The sequence below is a fragment of the Hyperoodon ampullatus genome, assembly GCF_949752795.1.
Source record: "Hyperoodon ampullatus genome assembly, chromosome: 12".
NCBI classification, from domain to species: domain Eukaryota; kingdom Metazoa; phylum Chordata; class Mammalia; order Artiodactyla; family Ziphiidae; genus Hyperoodon; species Hyperoodon ampullatus.
The window spans coordinates 46110365-46122506 of NC_136925.1; positions in this window are offsets into that span (position 1 = coordinate 46110365).

The window sequence follows — 12142 nt, forward strand, 5'->3', positions numbered from 1 at the left end:
AGGAAAGACCAGCAGAAACTATTAACACTCCCCTGTCACAGCCCCATAAGACAGAAGAATGTCCGGAAGCCAAGCTGTCAAGGATCCTTCCCATAGCTGCCTGCCTTTCCCAATTCTCTAACTCAGTTGCTATCCAACTCTTGAGAGAGTCAGAAAGTAGAGTATTTAACTCTGAAACTAGATGTCAAAGCCAGGTCTAGATCAGTCCATCAGGGCTGAGACAAAGTGAAACTGGAGAAGAAATAATGTACTTTGATGGCCTTTCAAAAATCCTAGCTGAAACATCACCAAGTTGGAATCTTTGGAAAAAAATTCCTTACTGCAATCTGTATCCCACTCCCAATGAATCCTCATAAAATGATCCAGAAGAGGAGAAAACAAATTAATGGTTTTCCGGGTCTATAAATCTAAAGCTATTCTAAAGTAAAATGTTTATTAAGATAAAAAATAATATAATAAGTCCCTCAATTTATTATTCTATGTTGAAGGCCATAATCTACAAGCTCCACTAAAGTTCATATTTTATCCAATATGGGTAGATAACCAAGGAGCTCCAGAGATTTGAAAAAAGTATGAGAGGCAGAAGCCAAAACAAATGGAAAAAGTTACTTGGAGGAAACAGACACTATGTACTCATAAGAAAACTTTAAAAAGATGACCAATAATGATTTTAGAGATGTAACAGGAGACATGACATGTATGAAATGAGAATAGAATTGTATTTAAAAACTTTTGAAGGACAAAAGAGTTCTTGAAAATTAACATGATAGCAGAAATTAAAAATGCAATAGATGGTTTGGAAGATAAACTTGAGGAAATCTCTCAGGATGTAAAATATTAATATAAAGAGATGGAAAAGAGAGAAAAGTTTAAAAAAAAAAAGAAAGAGAGAAAGAACTAGTCTAGGAGATCTAACATCCTACTAATAAGAGCCTAGCAGAAAGCAGGGAAAATGGATAGAATAGGATAAGAAATCATCAAAGAAATAATTCAATGTTTTCACCAAATGGAAGATGGATTTCTAGATTGAAGGGTTTATCAGGTGATCAGCACAGTAGAAGGACACAGAGCCACAGTGAGATGCATCATGGTGCAATTTTGGAACAATGGGTATAAGAAGATCCTAAAGTTTTCCAGAGAGAAATAATAGACCAAGAATCCAAAATCAAATAGCACTGAACTTCTGAAAAATATCTGGAAGCTAGATGATCATGTTTTCACAAACTTTATTCCCTATTCACTCTTTATCATGAAGCTACTAAGGTATGCACTCTTTCAGAAGAGGGAGGACACGGAGAAAGGAAAGTCATAGGATCAAGGAAACAAAGGATCCCATAGAAGATAGAGGGGAAGAGAATCTCTAAGAGGATAGTGAGAGGAAAAGACAAAAATGATGGTAAAATTAACCCCTGATAATAAGATTAGCCCTATCTGGGTTAGTCAAGGGTCAGAAAGGAAGAAAGTTAAAAACAACAAAATTATGCATTCTTAATATTTTACGGGAAAATCACTGTGACATCTTTCAAATAGCATGTGGTGTTTATAAAACGTTGTCCACAGATTCTCTGAAACTGCTTCCTTCAAGAGATAGAGATGAATTACCTTACTTGATTGTGAGCTGGACTTAGTGACTCATTTCTAACGAATGGGAAAAAAGTGGAAGTGATGATATCAAGTGTCTTCAGAGCCTAGGTCATAAAAGATGTTGCAGCGTCCTTTCTCTCTCTCTCCTGGATTTCTCTCTGGTGGAATTCAGTTGCTGGGTTGTGAGGGTGATAGAGCAGCCTCAGGAGAAGCCCATGTGGTGAGAAATTGAAATTTCCTACCAATAGCCATGTGAATGGCCTGTCTCGAAATCAAATCCTCCAGCTCTAGTCAAGCCTTCAGATGGCTACGGACTCTGCTGACAGCCTGATGGCAGCCTTGAGAGAAACCCTGAACCAGAATGACCCAGCTAAACTGCTTCTGAATTCTTGACCCCCAGAGACTGTGAGATAATTATTGTTCTTAGATCATTAATTATTTTAAAATTATGGGGTGATTTGTTACACAGCAAAGGGTAAATAATTCACTGCCTTTTTTTTTTTTTTTTTTTTCGGTATGCGGGCCTCTCACTGTTGTGGCCTCTCCCGTTGCGGAGCACAGGCTCCAGACGTGCAGGCTCAGTGGCCATGGCTCACGGGCCCAGCCGCTTCGCGGCATGTGGGATCCTCCCGGACCGGGGCACGAACCCGTGTCCCTTGTATTGGCAGGCGGACTCCCAACCACTGCACCACCAGGGAAGCCCAGTTCACTGCCTTTTGAAGTAACTTATGTCTCTAAGGTCCATTCTCCCACCTGTTGTTTTATGACATTATATCTCATTTGCTCTTAGCTGAGTGTCACAGGTTGACACTCTTGCTGACCATGAGGCAATTTTTGAAGAGAGTTTTACACTGTACTCGTGTGTAAAAGAACTGTGATTTTGATGGGTTAAGGAATCTGGATTTGTAAATGCCCAACTACTGGCTGGTAATCACCACTTCTTCATTCCTGAATTGCAGCTCTCAGCATCATCAGAATCTTATTTTAAATTTTGAGTACGTTTTTTTCCCACTGCAATAGGTAAGCAACAAGACAACATCAAAAGGCTGGAGAGAGACTATCACTAAGAAGATAAATTGATAGAGAACTTAATGTGTTTGAAAATATTAAGAGGAGATTTATGCATGTGGGGGAAGAATTTAAGGATTACTGATAAGAATAGAGAAAGCTAAGAAAATGTAAAGACTCTTCTATTATTAACTCTAGGGAAAAGTTGTAGAGGAAAGGAAACCTACTCTTACTGTGCTGCATGGTCCAGTGGTCGATAGTGTTTACACAGTCTTGGTAATGTAACCACCGAATATTGATCTAACCCCAATTACACCATAGTAGGAGGGATGACAGTCCGGAAGTTTGCCTATGTGTGTGGTTAGGATGGAGGCTGTGTGTGAGAAAGCCTTATATTTCTTGTGTCAAATAAAAAAATAATATCTCAAACTGAAAAAATAAAGAGCTATATAAGCATTTTATGTATAAAGATGAAGTAAATGACAGAAGAATCGGTCACAAGAGTAGAGAGGAGATGCTGAGGTGAAGCAGGAAATGGTAAAAGGTAAAAGTGATGGAGGTCAGGGAGGAGAGGCAGGCAGATGATTCACACTCTCATGTGATGCTTTAGATTGTTGGCACGAATACATTTTTTTAAGTAAATTTTGAAAGAAAAGAGAAATAAGATAATTACTAAAATAATCACTAAAATGTATGGAAAGAGTCTGTAAATGTCACCAATTTACTAATAGGTGCTTTACGTCTTTTGCAATGTCAAATCCTTTTCCAGGGGCCCCTCAAATATGGTCCTTACAGGTACAGAGAGGAATATTTACATGATATTAACTTTCACATAAGATCTTCCAGTGTTTTCTGAACTGATGAAAAACAATCCTATGACTGGAGCCATAATAATCTGCTCTTTGAGAAGAACATTTTTGTGTTTTGAGATGAAACAAAATTTCTAGTGACAACTTTAATCAGTTCTGGTGACTATTTTGTTGACTACTGATTTAAAGTATGAAAAACAATATTCCAGTTATTGAATAGATTTTCTTCATTTTAGCTTTTCCTTCTCTTTGCAATGTCACTCCAAAAACTTTTGAAACGGGAGACAGATTGATTTAATTAACATTTATTAAGCATTCATTACATGATCATAGTCTAGTAGGGAATGGGCAGCCCTGGAATCAAATCATTAAAATGTAATGGGATTTGTGCAAAGATTAATGTGTGTACATGTCAGAGAAATAGTAGAGTGATAATTTCTCTGAGAGTTGCCTCAGGTATTTATGGAAGGGGGCGAGATATAAATTGACTAAGGAGTTGGAGAGAGATGATAAGGGAAGGTTTTAGAGAACACGAGACCTGTAGAGGTTTTTGGAAGATGAATTATTTACCAGGTGTACAAGCAGGGGAAGACCATTGCAGGTGAAGGAACAGCATGTGAAAAGGAACAGAGGCACAAACGGCCTTGTACATTTAGTAACCGAATTCTTCAGCATTGCCCTGAATGGTTTAACAGAGAGTGAGAGGAAATAACAAGTTGAGTTTGGGACACACAAAATACATGCTTCTGGAACATCTAGGTGGAGTGACCAGTAGGGAATAGGAGCAGGTGAGTGAAGAGGTAGAGAGGAGAGGTTTTCTGTGTAAGGGTTGTACTATCCAGGGGAAATGTCTACCTTGAGAAAAATGCCAACCATGGAGCCTGCATATATCAAAATTTGGGGAAGAAAGAGGAACTGGAGGAGAATGAAGGAGACTTAGAATTAATAGCCAGCTAAAATAGAGGAGAAGAATCAGGATAGAGAAATTTTAAGACAAATATTTTAACATAGAATTGTCCAGTTTCAAAGCTGGCATTCTGCCTTTGTTTGGGCTGCTATAACAAAATTCCATAGACTTGGTGGCTTAAGCAACAAAACACATTTATCCCTCACAGTTCTGGAGGCTGGGAAGTTGAGCATCAAGGGGCCAGCAGATTCTGGTGAGAGACTTCTTCCTGGTTTGCAGATGGCTGCCCTGTTGTATCCTCAGAAGGCCAGGAGAGAGAGATCTTATGTCTCTCTTCTCGTAAGAGAATTAATCCCATCATGAGGGCCTCACTCTCAAGACCTAATCTAACCTTAATTGCCTCCCAAAGGTCCTACCTCCAAATATTATCACATTGGGGTTAAGGCTTCAACATATGACATTTCGGGGGAGGCAAACATTCAGTCCATAAAACACTCTTTCTGCTACATCACATTTTCTTAAAATTTGCCAGTGAAAGGATGAAGGAGGTATCAATTGTCTGTTAAGTAAGCAGTGTCAAGAATGTTTTTTTTAGGATGGTGGAGACTTGAGCATACTTTTAGGCTTATGAGAAGGAGCCAAGTGAAAGGTGAAGGTTGATAAGTGACTAAGAAAGGTTCCTGAGGATGTAGTGCGAGCTAGAGCATGCCTGTGTCTCTATAAGCAAATCCATAGACTAGTAATTATTTAATTTGCTCTGGGGTCTTCCTCCTGACATCATTATCAACCTTTCAGGTCTCAGTAACTTTATTAATTTTTTTTTCTTTTTTTTTTTTTGTGGTACGGGGGCCTCTCACTGTTGTGGCCTCTCCCGTTGTGGAGCACAGGCTCCGGACGCGCAGGCTCAGCGGCCATGGCTCACGGGCCCAGCCGCTCCACGGCATGTGGGATCTTCCCGGACCAGGGCACGAACCTGTGTCCCCCGCATCGGCAGGTGGACTCTCAACCACTGCGCCACCAGGGAAGCCCTTTATTAATTTTTTAAAAAGCAGGATACTTTAGATAATCCCCAAGACCATGTTTGGTACTAAATTTTTATCTTTGTAGCTTTTTCTATAAAATCTACCATCCCAGAGCTGGAAAGAACTCTCTGAGTTATTGTATTGTCTATATTCCTGCTGCCAAGCCAGATCTGCTGCAAATATTTTTACCTCTAAAAGGTAGCTACCAGGCATATCATCGTGTTCAAGTACATTTAACTTTCAGTTATAGAGTATCACAAATCTTTGCCAAGAGACGGCTGGCCCAGTCCATGCGTAGAAACTATTGGACCCGGAGAAGTTGAATTCTTGGCAAAGAATTGTCCCCAGAGCTGTGTAAACTCAAGCAACTAGTTTTGGCCTCCTTTTCCCCCCAGTTCATTCATTTTGATTTGACATCCTCTTGAAGGACTCCACCCGGTGGCTGCTTAGAAAAGTTTAAAGAGGCAATTTCCCACCTCTCAAGGGGGTTGAAAAGCACATTGTTTAGAGCTGGAACGCTTCCAAACTGTCTGAAATGTCTTAGGTAGTCACAAGGCAGGCACAGGTTATAGTTTTTAGGGACTGCTGACATTCAGGATGGGGATTTGTTTCTTTCTGTTAGTTTTTAAGTGTCTCTGCAGCAGTAAAAATTATGTCCATGGACACTTTTTCCTTTTTGGCTCCAGCTTTTGTGCTGCTTTTCCTGTTTTGTTTTGTTTTGTTTTTTTCCTTCAATAGTGGCATTTGTCAGCTTTTTACAGGATTCTGTGTGAACCCTTGAAAAATATTTCCCAAAGAGGAACAGTGCCATTTCTTTTACATCTTTTGGAAAATCACCTTACAAGGCTTTGTAGTCCAGTTATGTGGCTTTCTATGGCTTTCCTTAGTGGTCACTTTTCTGTGTATACCATCAGCAGTTTCAGAATGCAGGAGTCCCTGGGGCAACTTTGTAGCCACAAATCTAGTGCCCGCTGCAGGGAAGAGCTCCTTAAAAGAGCTGAATTTCCCAATCTCCTTCCGAGACACAGGGAATCCCGCTTTTGATCCAGGTGGAGTCTCAGGTCAGAGCATGCAGTGAGGCTGTTATCCCCTTTGTGTTGGTGCGAGGGGAGAATGGTTCATTAGAGCACAGGGGAAGTAAAGGTGATCTGTATTTTCTCCCCAGGTATGTGTACAGTCATTCAAGCTGAAGGCTGGGGTATTTTCTACTTCCGGGTGTGCTTGCTGAGAGGATGGGCTGTGACCTGCCCCAGGAGGTGTCCTCATCCAGCCTCCACCCCCGCTCCATCTCCCCAAAGACCATGAATCTTGCTTCACAGTGAAGATTGAGGCCAGTGGTCACGAGCTCTAAGCTCTTCCCCTAACACCTCCAATCCCATTCCTATTTATGCGCATTCTCACCGCCATCGCTTTTTCTCAGGGGAAGGGGTGGTCTTTCTGCTGTTCAGAGTCAAACTTTTCTCTTATGATCTGGATCTTGTCCCCTTCTACCTTCTGACAACTTTGCTTTGTCAATCATTCTCTCTCTCTTATATTTTTCTCTGCCTGCATTCTTAAAAAATAAAAATAAAAGAGCAAACAGCCCAACTTTATACCAGTATCCTACTTCTCTTTCCATTTACAGTCAAGTTCCAAGAATCATTTATACTAGTATCTCACCTGCCACTGACCCTTCAGTCCACTGCAATGAGGCTGCTGTCTCCATCTTGCCCTGTTGATCCGAGGCAAAGACCTCCTCATCAAGTCCAATGTCCCTTTTCTGGACTAACTTTCTTGGCTGTCCTGTGGCACCTAATACCTCTGACCACTCTACTCTCCTTGAAACTCTCTTGGTCTCAGTGTCACCAGTTTCTCCCATCTCCGTCTCTGACTAGAAGTCCAGCCTCCCTTGTGCTCTTCTTCTCTTGCTGCCTCTTGAATGGCGGTATTTCTCAAGATTCTATCTTCGCTCCTTGTATTTTCTGAAGTCCATGCTCTCCCTGGATGCTGCCATCCTCATCCTCTGCTTTTACTATTATTTGCATACTGATGACTCCAAAGTCCATCTTCAGTTCAGACCTCTCTCCTGAGCTCCTCATGTTGTTTGGGTGTTTCAAAGGCACCTCAAACTCAAAATATTCAAAGCTTATTAGCTTCTTTCCTAAGCTGCCGCCTCTTCCTGCATCCCTCACCCAGCCTCCCAAGCTAGATACTCGGGAGACATTGCCAACTCCCTGGATTTCCGGTCCCACGAATAATACACTTAAAGCAGGCAAATTTAGGCCCTTTGTAGTTTCATATCCAACTCCTTTTCTCTCCCTGTTACCAACTTAATGCCTCACAGATTATTATGAATATTAAGTGACATACCACATAATTAACGTACCTAGCACCTGATAAAAATCTTAATTGAATCCAAAACCAAGAAAGCAGCATTTCCAAGTGCTTCTATTGTTTGGCATATACGGACCACTGGGAATTAGCACTTCCTCTTTTAAGTCATTAAAATCTATGTGGTTCACATGCTACAAGGAAATAGCAAGTCACTAAGTACAGTCTGCTGGCTTGAAAGATTCAGGCCACTTGGGAGGCTCCAGAAATCAGAAGGATTCCGAGTTGGAAATCCTCAAGTGACTCCGGATGTGATTTAAGTTTCCAGTAGAAATAGTTGAAGGAAGAACCTGAAATGTATGAGTTTTTTGTGGGTTTTTTTTTAAGGGCTACCACTGATTGAAAATGTCTTTTTTCTATGAAATCTCCTTTTTCTGGAACCTGTGCTCTGTGGATGCACACCATAATGCTAGTTCTATTCTCTCTGTCCTGTAACCTTTTCTTCTCTGTGAGGAAAAGAGCTATTGTCAATGCAAATTTTATTTCATTGAGCATTCAACCATGTGAAAAATGTAATAATAAGCAGTTTATTCTCTTTGGTATTCTCCAATATGTTGCAAATTATCTGACCTATCACATATTTATCATGCAATGAACCTTGTTGCATTACTGTAACAGAAACCCAACTCTACTACTTAAGGAATATAGTAAATTTATTGCCTCATGTGACAGGCAGGTTTTTCTTCTCTTCAGTCCATTCAGCCTTGTCCCCCTCCCTATGTCAGCAGCAATGACTGTGATCTGGGGAATGCCATGTCACGATTGGCTTAGATCTGGCTGGCAAGATTTTAAACTGGGAAAGAGCCACTGTACCTAGGTAATAGCAATGAAGCTGGACGTATGGATGACTTCCTCTGAAGTAGATGGGTTGGGTTGCCTAATAAAATGGTGGGCACCTGAACAGAAACATGTCATTCTATTAGGACAGGGAAACATACAGGCAGTCAACAAGTGTCCATTAAATGAAGAATAATTAAAATAAAGGAACTGAAACAGAGAATAAAAAAGGAAGTAAATGAGTTGCAGGGAGACTTCTTTGGAAGAAAGAGAAGTGTATGTAGTGGAAACAGAGCTTCTAGAAGAAAAAATGGAAGACAAAAGAAACTGAAGGAATAAAAGCAAAGAAAGATTTAATTGGGAAAAACAGAGTCTGAGTTTAAGGGAGAACAAGGAATTATCCTAGGACATTTATTTCTTAACTGTTTTTAGTGAAGGATTTCCAATGGTTGATGCATTTTTTTGGTCTTCTGTCAGTGAAACACTTGAAAAATAAAATTTTGCTAATGATTGTTGTGGCTATGGCTTGTTTTCAATTTTAGGGTAACTATTACTGATTGAATAAGAACGGTTTCCTTTTCAGATCATTAGACGGGTACATTATACTGGCTGCATCCCTTTTCTGTCCGCTGATTATTTGCCATAGCCACTGTAGGTTGACCATTGGTCATGTCCAGTTAAAGTTCTGGAAGGTTTTTACCAGAATGAGGAAGTGCAACAACTGGACAGATTTTTTTTAAGGAATATGCAACCAAGCCATGTAAAGAAAACTTGGCTCATTTTTTAAAAAGGGAGTCTTTCGTTGTCCAAAGTTCCTAGGACTGGGAGGGTGCCTTCGTCAGGGACTCCTTCAGTGTTACTGAGAAGAAATGAATTAGCCTCCATAGCTGGTGGATGAAGCTGTGAACTATCACAGCCACCCAGAGTCTACAGTCCCAACTCGAGAGACCCTTAACAATGAATAACATTATATCTTTCAGCATTTGCTGTGTTACTCAACATTTAGCAGGTCTTGGTTAAAGGGACCTCTTTGGTTACAAAGGTTTTAATGTTATATTTGCACTTCAAGTGTCTGGTTTTCCAAATTTCTGCTTTGGTCCTTCATAAAGAAGGAGAAGGGGGAACTTTCCACTTATTCATAATAGTCCATTCCAACTGCTAAAAAGATCCAGGCTTCCAATAACTAATGGGTGTAACTGAGAGATTTGAGAAGACAATAAATAAATGTGCAGGCTTCTGAGGGAAGTATGTCTGATTCCTGGCATCTTTAAACAGTGAACAGGCAACCAAGGCAGGTCTCCTCAGAAAACAGCTCAAGGAACCATCTGGTGATGTCATTTGAATAGCATGAAACTATCCCTCTGTCCCAAACCTTTCTTCCCTTTGGCTTTGCCAAGATGACAGAAATCTCTGCATTGATCAAGGTTTGGGGTTCAGAGTGAAGGCTTTTATGAAATAAAAATAGTATATAACTGTAGTTACACTGTGCAATTTCCAAAAGTTCTTTGTTTAAAGACTCAGCTTTACACAAAGGCAATGAAAATACACTTGGAGCCCAGGGGGTGGTGTGCAACCTTTCTTTACTATGAAGCATTTTTGTTTTTATGTATCCCCTTTCAGTTTGTGAAGAGATAGAATTTCATGGATCTCTGATGTTCTCTTTCTCCTTACCTTTTATCTTTTCTATTCATCTCCTCTTTCCCTCTCCATGAACCTGGATCCTCCCCACTTACTCTTTGTGTCCAAGGTCAAGGAGATCCAATAGATCTTTGACTGGGAATTCTAGACCTGTGTACATATTACAGTAGCTGTAGTCACATATGGCTATTGCACACTTACAATGTGACTAGTGTGACTGAGGAAATGAATTTTTATTTTAGTTTAATTTTAATTAATTTAGATTTAAAAACTGAAGCTACTAAAGAACACTAAACACAGTTTGATTATTTTGGTAGGACTGCATTTTACTGTAAACTTTGAAAACTTAGCATTGAATTGAGATGTGCTAAAAGTGTAAAATACACACTAGAGTTCAAAGATTTAGTATAAAAAAGAATGTAAAATGTCTATAATCATTTTTATATTAGCTAAATGTTGAAATAATATTTTGGATAATTAGTCTAAATAAAATATGTTGTTAAAATTTATGTTACCTGTTTCTTTTTACTTTTTTAATGTGGTTATTAGAAAATTTATATATGTGTCTCTCATAATTCTAATGAACGGCACTTTCTAGATTCTTGCATTCTTCAAGATGGAGCAATTCAAGATTGAATACAAACGAGCCATTCTCTTGGTTATATAGATCACCTTTCATAGCATAAATTCAATGCCAAGAGACTTGCCTCCCTCTCCAGGGTGAGGAAAACAAAAAAGTATGGAGAACAAACCCCATCTTGAAGCAATCACCAGTTTCAACACTCAGCACCACGGAGAGTATCAGATTAGCTGCCTTCAAGGGGTGGGTAATAAAAGGACTGGGAGAAGCGAATTTTGATGGCTGGGTTGGGAAAGAAAGGAGATGAAGGTGTAGACAAGTAGGAGAATATTCCAGGGCATGGAACATTTTCAAGACAGCTTGTTGAGTGCTGACTTCAGAGGGAGACACTTAGACATGAATATCTTGGGTTTCTGGAGCGGTGAGTGTACTATAGAGGAGAAAGAGGAAACTGAGCAGAAGATGGAAACATCCCAAAATAAGTTTTGGGGTGGATTGTGGACAAACATCCTTGAAGGCATCCGTTTAAAATCCATGGCTTACGATATCACTTCTGCTATCAGATAACATTCTTCTTCCAGATTCTACTCCTGGTCTTCTGTGGTATTGGTTTGAAAGTCCTTCCACTGATGCTGCAGTTACCCCAGTGACCTTATTCTGTCCTTAGTACCTACCTCAATGTCCTTTGGAAGAGATAGCTGAGTAGGTGGGGAACAAACAATTTCCCCATAGCCTTCTAAAGTCCAGAAATGTAGAATTCCAGTGGTGGTTGTTTATGTCATTTAAACTCACTGATATAATTTTAGATATTTACTACATTCAATCCTCTCATTTTACAGATAAGTGAGAGAGAGACAGAGACAGAGACAGAGACTGACAGAGAGACAGAGATGCAGAGAGGCTGAGAGATGATGTGCCTTGCCCAGGATTAGCCACTAGTCAGGATCAGCTGAAGACACTAGAAACAGAACTGGGACTGTATCTTCAGGATCCTGAGACCTAGTTGAGGTCTACCACTACCTTATTACTTACACCAGTTTTAACTGATGGTGCCACACTAATTGGTACTTTTACTTATAATTTGAGTTCTCTGCAGAGCCTAGTAGATTCTGGACTGCTATATGCTTATGGTCTAGTAAAGATTATCATTTATTTAATCCAGTACATTTCAAATTTTAAATATGTTCTGGTCACAAACAAAATATACTTTGTATGATTTTTAGGGGATAAAAATTATACTAAAATTTCTAACTGAATAAGCTTTGGGATAAGAAAGTATTCTCAAAGAACATTCTTTACCTTTCATTTTATTTCCTGGCCTGACCATCAGTAATATTTCCTGAGAAAAGGAAGGAATTTGGTTATTACCAGCTATCTAAAAATTAAATGACTTAAAATTAAATGTTATTTTAAAATATCTCAGAATTAACATTCAAATAAATAGTTT